Source organism: Grus americana, chromosome 7 (genome assembly GCF_028858705.1).
Source record: "Grus americana isolate bGruAme1 chromosome 7, bGruAme1.mat, whole genome shotgun sequence".
In the NCBI taxonomy this organism is placed as follows: Eukaryota; Metazoa; Chordata; class Aves; order Gruiformes; family Gruidae; genus Grus; species Grus americana.
Genome location: NC_072858.1, coordinates 39,230,464 through 39,247,607, shown reverse-complemented (window position 1 = coordinate 39,247,607; position 17,144 = coordinate 39,230,464). Strand labels below are relative to the sequence as shown.

Below are 17,144 nucleotides of genomic sequence, written 5' to 3'. Positions count from 1 at the left end.
AGTTTATATTTCTGTCTGCTGAGCACGTATGTATTTGCCAAAGCCCAAATTTGGAACTTTTTGTCTCATTCCTGTTCATAGTCCAGTGTCCAGCCCCACAAGTGTCTGTTTTCCCTTTGCTGCCAGCTTTGACCTCCCAGTTACATTTGGAATTGATTATTCTGGGCTCAGTTTTGAATCGGTCTTGCAAGTGCTGGCTGTAGGGCTGCTGCACAGCTGCTCTTACCAGCCTCTAAGTACCTTAATGCAACTTGGTAGTGCTTGTAGGATTGGGGTTTTTTTTTACAAAAATGCCTTACTTCTTTCATCACAGCATGCAATACATCCCCGTTAAGTAAGAATTATCTTTGACAATGCACTGCCCAATACTGTCAAGCATAATAAAAACCCACTAAGTAACCTGATATATCAAGTTGCAGAATACTTCAGAAGCCAAGTTCAGATGGTTCTATAAACTTTTCTGATTTAACTGAATTAATTATTATCTTCCGTAAATGTAGTGGAAATTGATATGTGGAATGGAAACAGTTGTCATAGTCTAGGATAAAAATTAACAACTAGAATGTTGGTTAGTCATGCATATATAGACTGCTGTGGGCCAGTTTAATTTTCAATGTGAATATTATTCATTGAAATATTTATTCCAGATAGTTTGAATACAGTAACTCACATAGTGTTAAATAGCTACCTTTGGGGGTTTCAAAATGTACGTATTTTCAAGTGTAGTGCATGAAAACCTTTGCCTTCAGTGAAAAAGATTGAATGTTCAACTCCAAGGGACTCAAACAGGGAGCAGAGCTTTCGGAAGCTTTGCGGAGACCCTCTCACCTATTATACAAAACAAGGGAGATATTGCGGTCTTTAAAGTCAAACCATATATTTTCGTTTTTCTCAAGCTCTTAACCTTAAGGTTCCAGAATTGTCAGTTAATTTTCAGTTAATTTAAATTATTTATTTGGTAGTCGTAAGAGCAGAAAGGTTTGAAAACATCTAAAGGACCTTTAGGAAATTTAAAATATTTTTTTCCCCCGAGTAATTTCCGGCCACTTTAATCTGCTGTAGACGTTTGTTGTTAAATGTGTCATAGTCACACAGAGAAAATGACCATGTCAGGGAATTTGCAGCTTGATTCCCAATATGGCAAGGGACACTAACTTAAAAATTGATCTCCTGAGCCTGTTTCAGATACAACTAGTAAAAAACGGGCGGGGGGGGGGGGGGGGGCAGGGACGACACCAAAACAAACCACACCAAAAAACCACCAAACCAAAAATCTTTCTTAATCTTTATCAATGATTCTGCCTTCAGCATTTAATTTTTCACTTTGGAATCCTTTCCTCCTTCCGTACTAGAATTTAAAGGGATCTGTCTGTCCACAGAGTAGCTCTTTTTTACCTTTTTAAGATTGATACAGCAGTCATGTGGAATTCTCCTTTAATTTCTTTGATGTAATTCTTCTGGAGACTGGAGTTACGAGCTGTCAAGTACTCAGTCTGAATCAACAGGTGACTAATACTGAAATATATTAGGAAGAGCTAAGTATGTTTTCGCGGTTGGTATGTCAAGCTGATGCTGTGACTTTTCTCTCCAAAGTGATCAGCAGTGCAGATTCCCTTAGGCAGGTTGGTGGTCTGAAAGTCAAGACTTCTGTCTGGTGACAGCCTTGGAAATATCCCTCTAAAAGTATCTGTATATCACAGAGACCCGAAATGTTTTGCTTTCTTTTCCATTTTTCTTCCTCATTCCAGTCGAGATTTGAATATAAGGGGAACACTGGAATAGTCTAATTGATATAAATGATTAAAATGTCACTATGTCTCCTGTTTATGGAAACTTTTTCACTCGTAACTGTGTCTCTAAAATGGTGAATTGCATTTTGGTACTTAGTTATAAGATCTTCTACACAGCTTATCTTTGTGAATCTTTATCATCCTAGAAATCCATGTAAATGATTAAAATCTTGAATTTTTTGTGTAAGGTCTGTATCCTATAAACTATTTAGTAATGAAAGCATCTAAGGACTGGAATATATAAACTGGAAATTCTACTGGACTTTAAGATCTTTTGATTAAAAATACATATCAGGATGAAATATTAATAAATCTGTAGAGTGCTGGGTACACTGTGTATGTCCTGGTGTTCAGATGGGCCGAGTATCCAGAGAACCTCTTGGATTCAGTTTGTGGGGTAGATTCTCACCACATCTGAGACTTAAGCCCCGTCCTCATCTGCTCGCAGAAGCGCAGTTTCTTTTCTCCACCCGGGGTGCCTACACCCACCCAGTGTACACAGCTGTGTGCGACCTCATTATGTTCTGTCCCCTTCCTTCTGGCTGTGGCACTACCCTCTTGGATATCCCCGCAAAAGCCACAGCCTCTAGTGAGATGCAGAAGTTAGACATCTTCCTGTGAGTACTAGATTCAGTGCTTACTTGCAGTGAGTTCCAGTCCCTTACGTGACAGGAGTCATGCAAGACCAAAGCTTGGGCTGATTCCTGCTATTCGAACTTCAGGTCCGTATGCTGAGAGTTGGTTCTTCCCAAGCAGTCTTTGTCAGTCTCTAGTAGAGCAGTACATAGTGAGTATTTAATACAGTGCTGTCAAGGCATTAAATAGACAATGATAATAGCAGAGTCTTAATGCAAGAGGATGGGAGAATTTGTGGTATTATGTTGTGTATTTACATGAAATAAGCTAACCTTATTCCCTGGATGTTTTTTTCAGGTTCTCCCTGAAATGTTCTCGTTATTTGATTTTGCTTATTTTATTGTCATTTTGGTGGCAAGGGAACACCTAACAGTGCTATTGAGTGTACTGACCTGGGTGGTCCCTCATGCTGAGGACCAGTTGTTGAGCTTCAGTTTGCTTTTTGTTTTCTCCACCAGCCCAAATTATGGTAGGAAGATGAAAAATAGTGGAAAACAAAACCTCTGTGCCAGAAAGCTTACAGATGAAACAGAACAACTTGTGAGCCTGCTTTAGTTGTTTGATAGTAATGAAGCTTGGCAGAGGAGGAGAAGGGGATGTGGGGAGAAAGGTAAAGTAGTAGGGTGCTGTAGATCCAAATATTTGGTCCATGTTATATATATCTGTGTCTATAACATGCATTTTTTACTAATTTTCCTCCTCAACCTGTTTGTATGTGTACCCTATGTAGAATGATATTTTAAACTAGGAAGATGTGATTTTCTATGATGGCAATTAATACCACAAAGTTTCATTGGTGTTAGACAATCATGTTGCCTGCAGGAACTGTGGATCTTCCTTCATTCATTATTTAGGTCCTTTTCCTGGCTTGCATATTCATGGCTGTACTGATTCAGACTGGCCAGTTTCACATGTTTCAGATTTTCTGTGTGTTGTATTAGAGCAGTATACGCATGAGGTAATAAAGCTAAGTTTACATCCAGTCCTCCATGTCCTCTGGTCACTATCTTTGCTCTCTAAATAACCAGCCTCTGGTTTTGCTTGGGGTTTTTTGGTGGGGTTTTATTTTATAATTTCTTTTCTTCTTCTCTCTCCAAACAGTTCCTCACAGAAGGTGCTGATGTGGAACAGGACTGAGAACTGTCCAGAGCTGTCAGGATGTGAAAGCCGTCAGGTACCTGTGTGCCTGTTCACTGCTGGGATTGCTGACTCGACTCCAAAGGCTGTAGGAGGTAATAGAGGTTGAGAGACCTATTTCTGATCCACTTCGCAGGCCAAATAACCGAGCCCTTTTCTTCCCCCCTTCTTAGTGTGTAGCCACCTGCTCAGTGATTAGATGCATTCTGCTCACCAAGGTCAGAGGGAGCAGATAGTCTTTGGGTTAAAACGCTGAGGTGGGATGCAGGCCTGTTGGATTCAGTTCTTTCTCCCGACGCTAAAGTGCCGTATTGTATCGAGTGAGGTTGCAATTGGTGGATGTGGAGTTAAAGAGACTTAAATGCCATTTCTACCTCGGCCAGTTTGGTAGAGTTAATTCCAGCCTGGAACAGTGTTCTTTCATTTATCATGATCAGAGATGCAGGCATTGCTGTGAATGAGCAGAGGTGATACCCTGATTGACTTGGGAATAGCCCAGCAGTTGCCTTCCAAGATGAATATGGATTTGAGCCTCAGGATGGGAGAACATGGGGTTCAATGATAAAAAGTTAAATTTAAAAGTGGTAAACTGTAAGTCAGTTCAAATTTCATTCAATAAAGAAGTATTCCTTTGTATCCTAAACTCAACAAGTTGGCCAATCTTGCAGAAGATTCCTAAGAACACAGAATACTTCCTTATATATTAAATTTCTACTGTATTTTAGTTTTGGATACTAGAGCATTACTTGCTTGTTGGAAGGGGGCGTGCAGTGGTCTGTCTTTTTGAATTTTTTTGGTGGTAATTTGGTCTTACAGAAAATCTTAATTCAGAAGCAGCTGATTTAACAGGAAGACATTAAATGGTTTAAAGGGGAGTGTCAAGAATTACGTGGTCTGAGGGCTGGCCAGTATTGCCATGTGGAAATAAAAGCCCAGAAAATGCTAACCACCGTCTCTCTTTTCCCTTTTGTTTGTGTAGAAAACAAAGATAAAATTCTCTGTATTTGTCTGAAATGGAGGCAAATTCATTTGCTTTTTCTCCGGAGTATCACATTGACTGTGCTATATGTTTACAGTACATATTGCAAGCAATGAGATGATGACTTCAGCTCAAAAGGTAGACTAAGATTAGAGAGAACCTACAAAGAAATGCAAAAATAGTCTCAGTAAGGAAGAGTGAAAGAATTTAACACAGACAATAGCTTTGTAAGAGGACTTACAAGACTGAGATAAAGACTCAGCTGAAACACTGGCAGGAGGTGGTGTTGTGCACAATCTTACACAGCTTGGATGCATGTTTTTGTCTACGTACAGAAGCACATCATGAGTTTCAGAAGAGCAGACTCCTGAGCTAAATAGCGGAGACCCTTTTTTGATAATCTGTGGTTCCGAGAAGCAAGAGCCAGGGCTTAGTCTCTGTCCTTTAGGATACATAGAATTCTGAATTGGTTACAGTGGCATCCTGAAGGACCTCTCTCCCATTGAAAACTTGTTTTTTCCTCTGTATTTGTTTTTGTGAATTTTTAAAATACCCGAAGTTAACTGAATTTTAATAAATGACAAAAATCTTCCCCCGTGGAAAGTTTGCTAACTAATTAGATGTATACGCTTAAATGATTGCTCAGTTTTTCTTTTGACAATAAATAATGGAGCTTTTTTTTTCCTTTGGCTGAAACCAATGCATTTACTTCTGTTCTCAGAGAACATTCAGCCCTCTTGCTTGATACTCTGCAAGCGTTAGTCATAGGACACTTGTTTGCATCATGAGTAGGTATCTTTGGAGCTCCTTGCAAAGCTCTGATTCTGGGAACTAAAATGTTCTAAAAATGCACAACTACAAACTTTCTTTATATTTCTGGTCATTTTATTTAATTGTCAGAACTTGAAAGAGAAAATTTAATATTTACAGACATGCTTTAAAGTTACAGCCTTGAATTCCATCTTAATCCCTGTTTTGGCTGGCTGAATCCTCTTTAGCAGTGGTGTATTGCTGTGCCCGTTAGCAACGCACACAGGCCTGCAGGCATGTATGGACAAACGGTCGTGTGTTTTTGTATGCTATAAGACAATCTGGTCTGGAAATTTCAGCAGTACAGATATAATTTGCTTATAGAAAATTAGAGGCTAAATAAACATACATTACAAATACAGAAATACCTGTGTTCACACTCATGGCTTTTTATGGGGCATTGTTTCCCATTATGGCTGATAGATGGTGACGCAGAGAGAGGATGAGGAGAGTCCCCGCTGACTAGTTGCATGGTACATACTGTGGGAGAACAGCTTTTTTGTATCTGGCTGCATTCACCTCTAGTGCTGAGCACAGGACTAAGGAGGCTTGTTTAACTGCAGATGTTCTTTCATTTCTGAAATATTCTACCTCCCCATGATAGCTATTTTTGTCAGGGAAAATACACGTGTTCTTTGAAAAGTCTGAATTTCAAGCTGTTACGACAGTTTTAATAGTGCTATGTTGCTGTTAAATGTAGCCTGGTTGTTCAGGATTCAGTCCAGAGACACAAATTTATCAGAGAACTTGAGGCTGCCATGGGTATAGAACTTTACTGAAGAGGAAAGAAAAAAGGAAGGTCATCTTTCATAGTAAAACAGATATTTTCTTATTCCTCTTTCTTTCTTGTTTGTCATTCTCAGTTTTATCCTAGTATTCAGAAGTCACAGAGCCTGTATGAGTAGTTATTTGTATGCACATATATGTATATATTCTTGGTATCATACTGTGGTAGCACAGTAATGTATGTTAGCATCGCTACTTTGTAGAATACGCCATTCCTGGCTTGAATGGTACACTAGGGAAAAGAAAGTGAAGACACTCGACGTTTTGAATTATTGTGTGGGAAAATGAAATGAGGTTACTTGGTGTTAGAGTGCTGCCCCAAAAATCAGTAAGATAATTAAAAATTGTTACCTTTTCCTAGAGCTTGAGTAATATTTAAATTCTTCTGTAGACTTATGTGCACTGCTAGTTCCTTTTGCTTTAGAAAGGAAGCTGAACATTTCAGTGAAATGGATTTTAGTGAGACATATCTTTTCTCTTGGTAAGAGTTTGGCATTTCCAGTTCTAGTCCTGGAAGAGGAGTGAGACATGTATATACAAATACATGTTAAAAAAAGCAAATGCAAACCTAAATCTTTTGAGAAAAGGCTGCTGTGACACATGGGAGACACGTTTGCTAGTGGCATTTAAATGAAACGGACACTTTCCAGCTCATGGCAGCCTAAGGGAGGGCTATAAATGAAGTTGGTAAGGTGGTGGGAGGAGAAAGGCGGCTCCTCAATGAGAGATTTATACCTGCAAGTGCAGGGATATCTCCAAGAAGGGAGCTGAGTAAGCATGGCTTGCATCTTGCTGCAGCCTGAAGAACAGATACAGTCAACAGAAATAGAGGAAGGATCTTAGAGTGCGGAACTGGGGTGTGTGCTCTTGGTTTGGCCAATGAAATTAGGAAGGGTGTGTTGCCTTAGCAAGAATCTGGCATGAAAGGTCTTCCTGTGTTTCTACAGGCCTTCTAGTGGAGGAATATGAGTTCTCAAAGGATGAAGTAGTTCAGCATCAATGAAGGCATGACTGGCTATTTATGGTTTCTGTAGATAGGTGTGGCAGACTGCCTTGTCCATGTCCTGTTGTCCATCAGCGAGAACATGTAGCTGGACATACATTTTGGTAGTTGGCTGTGTAGGCTGAGCAGAAGATGGTCCTGTTAGTGCCTAGTTAACCTGCATCCGTTTCTTTTGCATCTCTGGCAACCACTGTTGCCCAGTGGAAACCAGTTACACAAGAAAGATAGTTCTAAGTTGCTCAGCAAGGTCATGTAACAGTTAAATCCTTCAAATACAAAGGCATGGATATACAACCAAACAAATGAGAAAAGGAAAATCAGTACTGATTAAGTTGTAGTTCATAAACAGAAATTTCACACAGAGCTTTTTCCAGTTTTTAAACAATTTCCGTTGTCACCACCTACAGATTCAGCAGAACATTGTCTCTTACTGAAAGAACTTTTTTCACACATGAAAATACAGTAGTTGAGAAGGTAAAAACATCCTCTGGATGAGGAGGGAGATAGGAGAAAATGGTAGTTCAGTATAACGTGAATCACACGAAAAATCCTCTGGAGTAGAACTCTTCACATGAGCGAGAGGAAGATTTCATTTGGAGCATTGCCTGGTTGTTGCAGATCCATTGATTCCTGTCTTATGGATACTTGGTTGGTTAGGCTGTGTTTTGTTTCCTTAATTTCTCAATGGCCTAGTTTTCAACTCAAGTTTTCTTTAAACCTGGCAAATGCAACCAGTATTTTCAAGTGATCCTGTATCTCAGAGTTTGCTTCTTTGCAAAAGAAAACTTTGATGATAAAATTCCATGTTTTGCTTTTTGTGCTTGTCATAGCATCTGTGCCTTCTCTGTTTGTCCTGGTGACTAATGGCAGAGTTTAAAACTCTTGCTAACAAAATTCTCTGCAGATTATGGTCGTATATCATAATTCTATCTAGCAAAAGCTGTTCTTTGATAAAAGGGAATGCAGTATCATTTGTATTTGCGGTCTTGTTCAAAAGAGTGATGTGAGGTTAATTGGAAGGTTAATTAGGAGAAGTTTAATCTAAAGCAACAAGTCTAATCTCCACTGTCAGATTCATGAGAGCTTTTTTGCTCATCTCTTCCAATAAAAGCAACATTCCTTAGAGGTACAGATCTCTGACACAGCTGGCAATTCTATTTATTTCAAGGTAGTATAAGTTCACAGGAATACTCACCCGGAAATACAGGAAGGAGATTGTAGCTACTCAGGTTGTGCTGTGCCAGCCACGCTAATTCTTCTTCCATGTTATCATGGAAAATCAAAATCTTGAAAGATGGGAGTCAAGTTAGGCTTTCTGACAGAACAGCTGTAGGAGAGTGTGACTTATTTTGCCTTTTTGGCAACCACAACAGAATTCCCAAGGTCAATAACAATGTCACTGTCTGGTACTCTACATTTTTTTAATCAATAAGCATGAGAAAGATGAATTGCTTTTAAGATTAATAGCCAATCAGCACTGTAAGTGCAACAGTCAAAGCCTGAAAAAATGACTTGCCCTTCTACTGAGTTGACCTTCGTGCAGCGCACCTGTGAGTATTTCTGCAGTTAGGGATTAGATAGTGTAATGGTTCCTTTTAGGCCAGAGCAATAAATAATGTTCTAAACAGACAGTGAAAATATAGGGCTTCCTGTAACTGAGTAGCTATGGCTGTGCTCTCCTCTCCAGCGCTGCCAGTATTGAAGCGGTGTGATAGACGTTGAGTCCACAAAGTCTTTTCCTAAACTTGCTTCTGGTCCTGTTACTTCTTCAAGGCAGAATTAACCAGGTGCTTTTCTTCCACTCACCATTTTGGTACCTGTCTCTGCCTCTTCTTCCTATCTCACTATTTTTCCTTCCCTGTTCTTTGTGAGCTCTTTCGCGCAGCAACAGTGAGGAAGGGAAAGGAGAGATAAGTTCCAGAAGTGGCTGGAAAGAGCAAGAAGAAACCATGAATGGCACAGAAGGAAGAGACACAGCAGTGGGAGAAGATGACATGGGATGTAAATCAGAGAGCAGGCAGCCAATCCACGTGCTTGGCCACACCACTGTTTCTGGGATGTTACAGCTTAATGTTCCAAGCTTTGTGGTCACCCACCAGGAGTTTCAGGCTAGCTAGTTGCAGCTAGTGATATTTTACACATCATTTATGAGCTTAATTCCCATCTGCGTTTATTTGTTTGTTGAATTATGTAATTGTAGAATTTAAAAAAAAAAACACGCACTTTAGATTCTAAATCTCAAAAGTCTAAGGGATGTACTGCATGAGAAACGAGTAGACATCTGAATGCTGAGAAGGGTAAAGCCTGCAAAGCAGGAGGAGCAGGGAGATGGCGTTTTAGTTCAAGCATGTGACTCTGCTGCAGATGCCTAAAACCAGGCAGCAGGGTAAGAAGATGAAAAGATGGTACTGAGAGCTCTTAAGTCTTGAACAGGATTCTCCAAGAGTACACTTAAAGACTAATGGAGCACTCCAGGAAGTCAGCTGATGTAGGCAATGAGAAGAGGAGGCTGGTTTTGAAGTGTACCTTAAATCTTTTACAATAGTGTATTAATTATCTTTTAGTCTTTGAGGCTTCAGAAAAAAAATTCTAAAAGTATCTCACTGTGGACACGTTGGTTTACAGGGAAGAGCTTCCATTGCATTCTGGAAAATTTCCTTTATCTGCCATCATATACAGTATTAAGATCATTTGGAATATCCTTGCCATGTGATACACTTCAGGATTCAAGAATTGCACTTGCCACCTCTGCCCTGTAGAGGTGTTTAAATATTTCCTTCCCATCATCGCAGTCTTCATTTTTGCCTTTACTTATGTCAACATTAAGGTTTTTCACACTTTTCATTTTTGTGTTTGCAATTATCAGCTCTGTATATAGCTTTAACTTTTATCTGTTCCTAAAAATTCCACTAGATACGATTTTTTTTAGAAGCTTGTTTCTCATTGAGGACGTTACATCTAGTATTGGTGCATGACAGCTCTTGGTAGGTAATAATCTGTACTGATGTTTGCTCTGCAAAAACACCGTAAGCCTGTGGCCTGTCAGCATGAAGTACCATGGGAAGTGTCAAGTGTATGGGCAAAGTGTTAGAAGATGTCTCTCTTCATTACAGCACTAAGGCTGGCATTTGTCTTGTCTAATTAATCAGCAGTTCACTTGTGAGGGGTGTCCTTCCTCCTCCTCTAGGTAATACTGAAAACCCTTGAAAATCCAGGCAAGTCTCTTTAGCCTCTAAAGCACCGCAGGTGCTCAAAGGTGAATGTCATACTCCTGCAATGTCATAAGCGCCATTCGGATGCCTTGGCAGAAATGAGAGAGTACTTCGGGGCAGAAGCAACAGCTCCACAGGTTCTGGAATAGCAGCCGTCTCAGTTTCACATCAGATGTGTACAGTCCTGTGGCCTTTCTCCGATTTGTCTGAAAACAGGAGCCTAAACAACTTGAAAAAACAGCCTGAAATCTCATTCTGAATGTTTAAGTCCAAGAGCAAGGGCTTTCCCAGCTCCCAGGTACTTATCACAGCATGCCATTTGTTTCCCCTTCCCTGGAGTTGAGATCCTGACCACCCTGGTAGCCCAGCACTAGCACTGCTCCCGCAGTCAACGCTTGCCATCAGCGTCCATCGCAGCTGTGGCCCAGCCCTTTCTTCCATGAAATATCTACCGTTCTGGCTAGGTTTGGTCACCTACTGACTTATTTAATTCCTACCCCTGCTTAGAGGAGTTGCCTTCACAGTATGTGAATGAATGGCATTTTGATGATGGGCAAAGACAGCTTTTTCGGATTGAGCAGAAACTTCTCCCCACACACTTCCTTTCCCAACAGCATAGACACCCAGGCAAAAAAGTCAGCTGCTTAATCAGCCCAAGGTTTCCTCCATGTGGTGATCTACACAGGAATCTCTGGCCCTTTATCTGTATCTCCTTTTCTGGTCCCTCCTTTCCCTTATTTTTCCAAGGCTGAAATGTTTCTCACATAGCAGGGGTCTTCCCTCTTTTCCTGTTAACCTGTCATATCAATAAATAGGGCAGCGAACTGCACAACAGTCTCAGAAGGAATATTCAGTTCACTCAAATTGTCGATGCTTTGCCAAAGTGTATGTTCACTGCTATGCCAAGTGCCAACCAGGCTGCCAGTTGCTGAGGTTACCATAGCCATGTTCACATGTGCTGTGGCACTGTACAGACCCCGCGTGGGACTTCTCCTGGGGCTGAGGAAAAGAAACCAACACCTCGATCATTAAAACAAAAAAGTCCTGCGTATGAGCAGAATTGTTTCCAGCAGGGAGGTGGCCACAACAAACGGTAGTTGTGAATGTGTTCGGGCACTGCCATCAGCAACAAAAGAGTATAATGAGGCTTTGAATGTGCAGATGGGTAGCTTGGAGCATCAATGCTATAGCAGGAAAACCATGGGGAGCAGAGCGTGACCTCAAGGGCGAGGAGGCCCATGGAGAGTTGGGGCAGACTGTGCTGGGCAGCCAGAGCAGTTTGAAGCCCTGCCCCAGAAGCCCTGGTGGCCTCCTAGTAAACAAGCTCTGTGTTACCACTTTGCTATGTGATACGTCATTTAACATTTTCCTTTTAACTTAGTTCCAGTATTTGAAGTCTTGGAGTGGTACTTTAAGATTGTTTTTGTTTTGAAGGCAAGAGTTTTGAGAAGCACTTTATTCTGAATATCCATGTCTCTCTGTCTCCTCTCTTCTCTCAACCAAGACATCATAGCATATTGAAATTCCTATCAGACTTTTTTTCCTTGTACACTTAACTTCAGGCATATGTTTTGTATATGAGTAATAGTGAAAAATGACCCCACACTCAGAAATCGTTCTGGGAACTCCGATAACAGTGAAACAACAAATTTCAAGGATCATCGGCCTCTCCAAACGTTCATTCTGTTAACAGACATAACAGCAAAGTAATCATCATTAGATTAGTAATTTTGTTTCAGCAACCCTTAAACTCCTGCTGTGCCACTGTATTGCCAGTCTCTGTGCTGAGCTGATGGAAGGAGAGGGTGATTTTATTAACTAAGTTTCAGAATAATTGAAGAAGGTCTTTTAAGATACAAACTTTGCTTTGATACAGGAATTTCAAAGGTGAATGGAAGCTTCAAAGGAGGCACGGGGAATGCAAGGGTAGCAGGATTGAGTTCTTAGTGGTGGGTAGCTCCTGACTTCAAATTATTTCCTGTAAAGATACTGGTTCCTTCTTTTCACACCAAAAATATGTCAAAACAAGAAACTTAATTTATTCAGTTTTCTTGGATGCCATATGTAGCTGTCTTTTTCATGATTTAATGTATAAACATGAGAATGCATCTTTGCCATTAAATTATATTAGCAAATACTGTCTTTTATTTTTTTTTAAGTACTCCTCTGAAAATTTACTATATCTTTGGAAACCAGAACTACAGAGACTGTGTTGAAACAGTATAGACAGTAATGTCAAATACCTTTGGTCTTGTGTAATTTCTATACTGAGCTGTGAAAAGTTGCCCTGTAAAGGCAGAAAACTATTGAAAGTAGAAGACAAACTAAAAAAAATGTAAAATTCATTGCTATGGATTCTAGGAGCTTGGATATTTGGCAGATTTATGGTCCTGCAAGCACCTTTCCTTTGCACCTGTTTCGATGTAGAGATTCATGCAGTTGTAGAAAAGCAGTACCCAAACCCAAGAGGTTTTCTAAGTCGCCTCCATGCCAGATCTACTCAGCCTGTGTCATTCCTGAGAGAGAGAAATCTCACAGTCTCCCCAGCGTATCTATCCTAGTACTTTGTTCTCTTTCTGGTTAAAAACATTATTCCAGGATCTATCCAGAGACTGACTTTCTAGAAAGTCTGTGATGTTAGCCGCCTCTTGCTCTATGCTCCTGGATGTGGAGAAAAAATTACTTGTCTTTGCTGTTTCCTCTTTGCAGTTTGGCATGTACACAGTTGGCATTCCCCTGTGAGTTTTTAATTCTTTTGAGTAAGCAACTCCAGTTCTTTTAGTCTTTCCACATAGGTCATAAGCTCCACATTTTTGTTCATGTTCGTTGATTTGTTTGGACTCTGCTCAGTTGGTTCACATTTTTTGGACATGCAGAGCGGAAAGTAAGACACGACATACTAGCTGTGTATTTATCAATCCTAACTACAGTGGAAGGAGTAGCTAACAGGGAGTGTAAGTTATATTCCTTTGAATGTGTCTTCCTTTTTTGTGAAGGAATGAAACTGTTGACTCCTGTTCCATTCAATGTTACTGACTAGTGACAGGTTCTTTTCTGCCAAAGTGCTTCCTTGCCAATTGCTCCTCAGTGCATATTTCTTCAAATGATTATTCTTTTTCAGGTGTAGAATTTTGCAGTTCTTTTTTAACCTGCTTTTCAGACTGTTTCTCAAGATTTTGAATTCTAATCCCATTCCTTATTGTAGTGAAATCTGGTCTTTCTGGTTACTAAAACGATGTAGTTTTCTTTCTGACATGAATCACTGATAACTGACTGTAGGTATGGCTATTCCACTGGTGTTGCCCTCACCCTGTAATTGATTTATGCAGCTGACGTTTGTCATACTTGTTGGAAAGAATGTCATTGGAGATGTTGCTGAATCTAAGGCAACCCAAATACACCTACACTCAAGACAAGTTATTGATATGACTTGTATGTATCTGGCCGTTTGCATCATAGGTATGTTGGAAACAGAGACATAACAAGGACTCTTAACAAAGATTCTAGTCTCTGCTACAGAAAAGTGTTTAACATCTACATTTTAATAAAGTAGCTGTAGAAGTCTTTGACTTTATTAAATATCAACTGCCTGGCCACACATGAATATTGGGTATATCCAACTATTTTTTCTCTAATTTGTATGGGTGGATTGAAAAATATTGGCATACACTGGTATTTTTAGTATTCTACACAAAGCATTTCCACCATTAGTATTGATTTCAGATTTTTTACTTGTCTAGGGAATGGTAAGATTAATGAATAAACTTTCCTCTTTTGTATTACAGTTCAGTCTAATTAGATGATGGGATTAACTAAAGTCAAGCAGCCACTGAACACTGCAATGGTGTGTCTTTGACAAGGGTATAGGAAAAGAAAAAAGAGTTTTCTTGCATGTTCAGGAACAGGAGGGATAGTATGTAGCAATGTGTGTTGCTGAGGTCAAGAAAATGGTGGTGACTTTAGAAAGAATAGCAGGGATGTGGTGGATGTGAGAGGAGTATGACTGAAGGAAGAGGCAGTTGGACACATGACTTTTTCTTCAAGAAACCATGGGTAAGAGACCGGAAGTTTTTAGAAGGTCAGTAGCAATCATAAAAGTTGTGCAGTCAAGAGAATAATGATGCTTTTAGTGATCAAGAGTGTAAGGTGCTTTTCCAGATACTTAAGTACTGCAAAACTCTCAAAATCATACACATAATAAAATGCTTTTCCTAAAAGCAAGGGGAGACAACAGTATCAGAAATAAAACATATTAAGTATTTTTCTTCGGAAGGGCAGGCTTTTTGTCCCTTTCAGGATGTTTCCTTTTCTGAATGTATGCAATACTCTGTGTACTAGCCCACAGTTCATCTTTTTTCCTCTTCTGCTTTTCTTGTTTTAATAGATGCCACAAGGGATTCATTGTGCATTCAAACAGACTATTTACTTTTTATTACTCTTTTTTTTTTTTTCCTTAGAATTTCTTTTGATACATTTGGGGCCTCATCCAAATTCCCCTCTGGACAGCCTCGGGGACTTCTGTTCTTTTGTATGTAGGGGGCAGTTTGCTGGCCAGTGTGTTGGGAATGTATGTGTGTTCGTGGTGGAGTGGGCATTGAGTGGCATGGCTGTGCCTGAGCTCTGCGGCTGGGTATGCACAGTGATCACGGAAGAGCTACTACTCCCTGGGTCCTGTTCTTCCTCCGCTTCACCCTTCCTCCACTGCCCTGACCTCAGCAAATCCACCCCTAGACTTGTGTCAAGGTAGGGTAATTTAAAATTACTGCTTTTCTAGTCTTCCAGTTAAAAAATAATTATATCAAAGGTTGAGAACTTGAACCATTTTTAAAAGCTCCTTCAGATTGTCTTTAGTAGTTTAAGTAACTTGGTACTTATTACCTGATGTTTTCTTTTTGAGGAAGAGGCGTTGTTATCAGAAGCCTGTCCCAGGCCAATGTTAGACAGATGAAAGCTGAATCAGTGCCCCGTAGCATTCCCAAGTGTCTGCAGCAGCTGTGTGGTAAGGTAAATGGACTTGTGATAGTTAACGGCAAAATGTTGAGCTGTAGAGATGTTGCAGCAGCAATATCTGTCAGAGACCTCTTCTCTAGCCATTACAATTCACTTCATAGAGGAACAATAACAGCAACTCCCTTACGGTTTGCCTGCATAAGAGTTGGCGTGGCAGGGAATTTAACAACCTGTTTTGTCAAATAAGTATATTTTAAATGATTTTTGTGGATTGGTTAGGGAAACCTGCAAGAATGAACCTACAGAATGTGTCGTTATGATCACTTGGCCCCTACTGTTAAATCTCGGCGGATATTGCCGTTTATACACAACGAACTTTGGTTTTGCATCCAGAGCTTCATTGGCATAGTAAGGCTCTAGATCAGTGCTGTGAAACTGGCTGAAGCAGATATCCAAAATCGAAAGTACCAATATTTTAATGTTGAAATTCTCCTTTGAAACAGCAGGGGATCATAATTAATGCCAATCAAAAGTTTTATGGAAAAAAATATTGTCTCATGAATTTAAGGTAAGTTTTCAAGTGATTGCAAGTTTTGATGATTAAGATAATGGTGCTGACACAGTATATTTAGACTGTTATAAAGTATATGACTGAATGATGCGTGACATCCCTTAAAGAGATCTGTTCTTAATGCTTTATACTATCTGTATTAATCTTTCTGAATAAAGCATGATGGCGTTGCTAATAAATATGCAGATGAAAAAAGTTGGTCGACTTTCAGATAAGTTTATGCAGCCAGATCTAGTTCATATAGTTAGATCTAGCTGGCATTATATCCATATACCTTAGAAGTTAGATTTCTTTGGGGATATCAGGTCCAGTTCTTGTACCTAAGGGTGATGGCTGAACAGGAGAAAAATTACAAGACTGAACTATGCCATACAGTAAAAAGGAAGGAACTGTGCCTTTGTAGCTAACCTCAGAAGAACAAGTCACAGTCTGTGTGAAGTCACTGGTAATACGAAGGAAACTTAATAGTAGCTGGTTCTCTATTTCAGGTGGGAAAAAAACCAAACCAGCAAGCCTTTCTGTCTAGGAACTGAAGTCCTGAAACAAGTGCTGTGTTTTAGTGCTCAGGAAAATTAAATACTGCATTTAATTTTAAATTAATTTATCTAGGGGTAGGTTCTCCAGGGATGCTGCTGATCTTTCAGAACATCAGTCAGAAAAGATGCAGAATAGCTGATCCTGGATGGAAAAATAAGTTAGATGGTGTAGCAAAGTTAATCCTAACCCTATAACTCTGTGATGCCACAGATTCTCCAACACTAGTGTTGCTAATGACTTTTTTTTTTTTTTTAATGGCAAATGCACCTAATTTGGTATCCTATAATGTTTCAGATCAGAGCGCTTTCGATGTAATGATCAGTAAGTCAAACCTTCAAGGGAGCATTTCAAACACATTTAGGATGTGCAGAAAATGCCCAAAACTTTTCTTGCAGACTCTGTATTGACTGTCTTTCGTTGGACATCTTGTGCTATCGGCAGGATTTTCAAATGACTATAGCACATTTTTGCCCTGAGCTGTATGTCAGCAGTGGGCAAGTCATAACAGTTTGAAGACATTTGAGACAAACTACGAAATGAATTGAAAAATGGATATTTTCTACTTGTGAATTCATATTACCTGCAGATCTGGCTTCTCTGTAATTCTTGTAATTAAAAATTTAAAGCATAATTCTAAATTCCTGAAGAAATCATTAATAAAGCCTATTAAGCTAAACTACCATTTCCCATGAGAAGTTGAGGTGGCCTTTAGTTGATTTTTCCAATTTAATAG

General features: G+C 39.7%; 1 protein-coding gene across 2 annotated transcripts in view; it reads left to right on the top strand.

Annotated features, from left to right (window-relative positions):
* PCDH15 (protocadherin related 15) overlaps positions 1-17,144 on the top strand; it is a 1,027,345-nt gene that overhangs the window by 172,021 nt on the left and 838,180 nt on the right. For both annotated transcript variants that reach the window (XM_054831779.1, XM_054831776.1), the window contains one exon: positions 3,528-3,658. The gene's annotated coding sequence lies outside the window, so the exon portion shown is untranslated. The remainder of the gene's footprint in view (positions 1-3,527; positions 3,659-17,144) is intronic.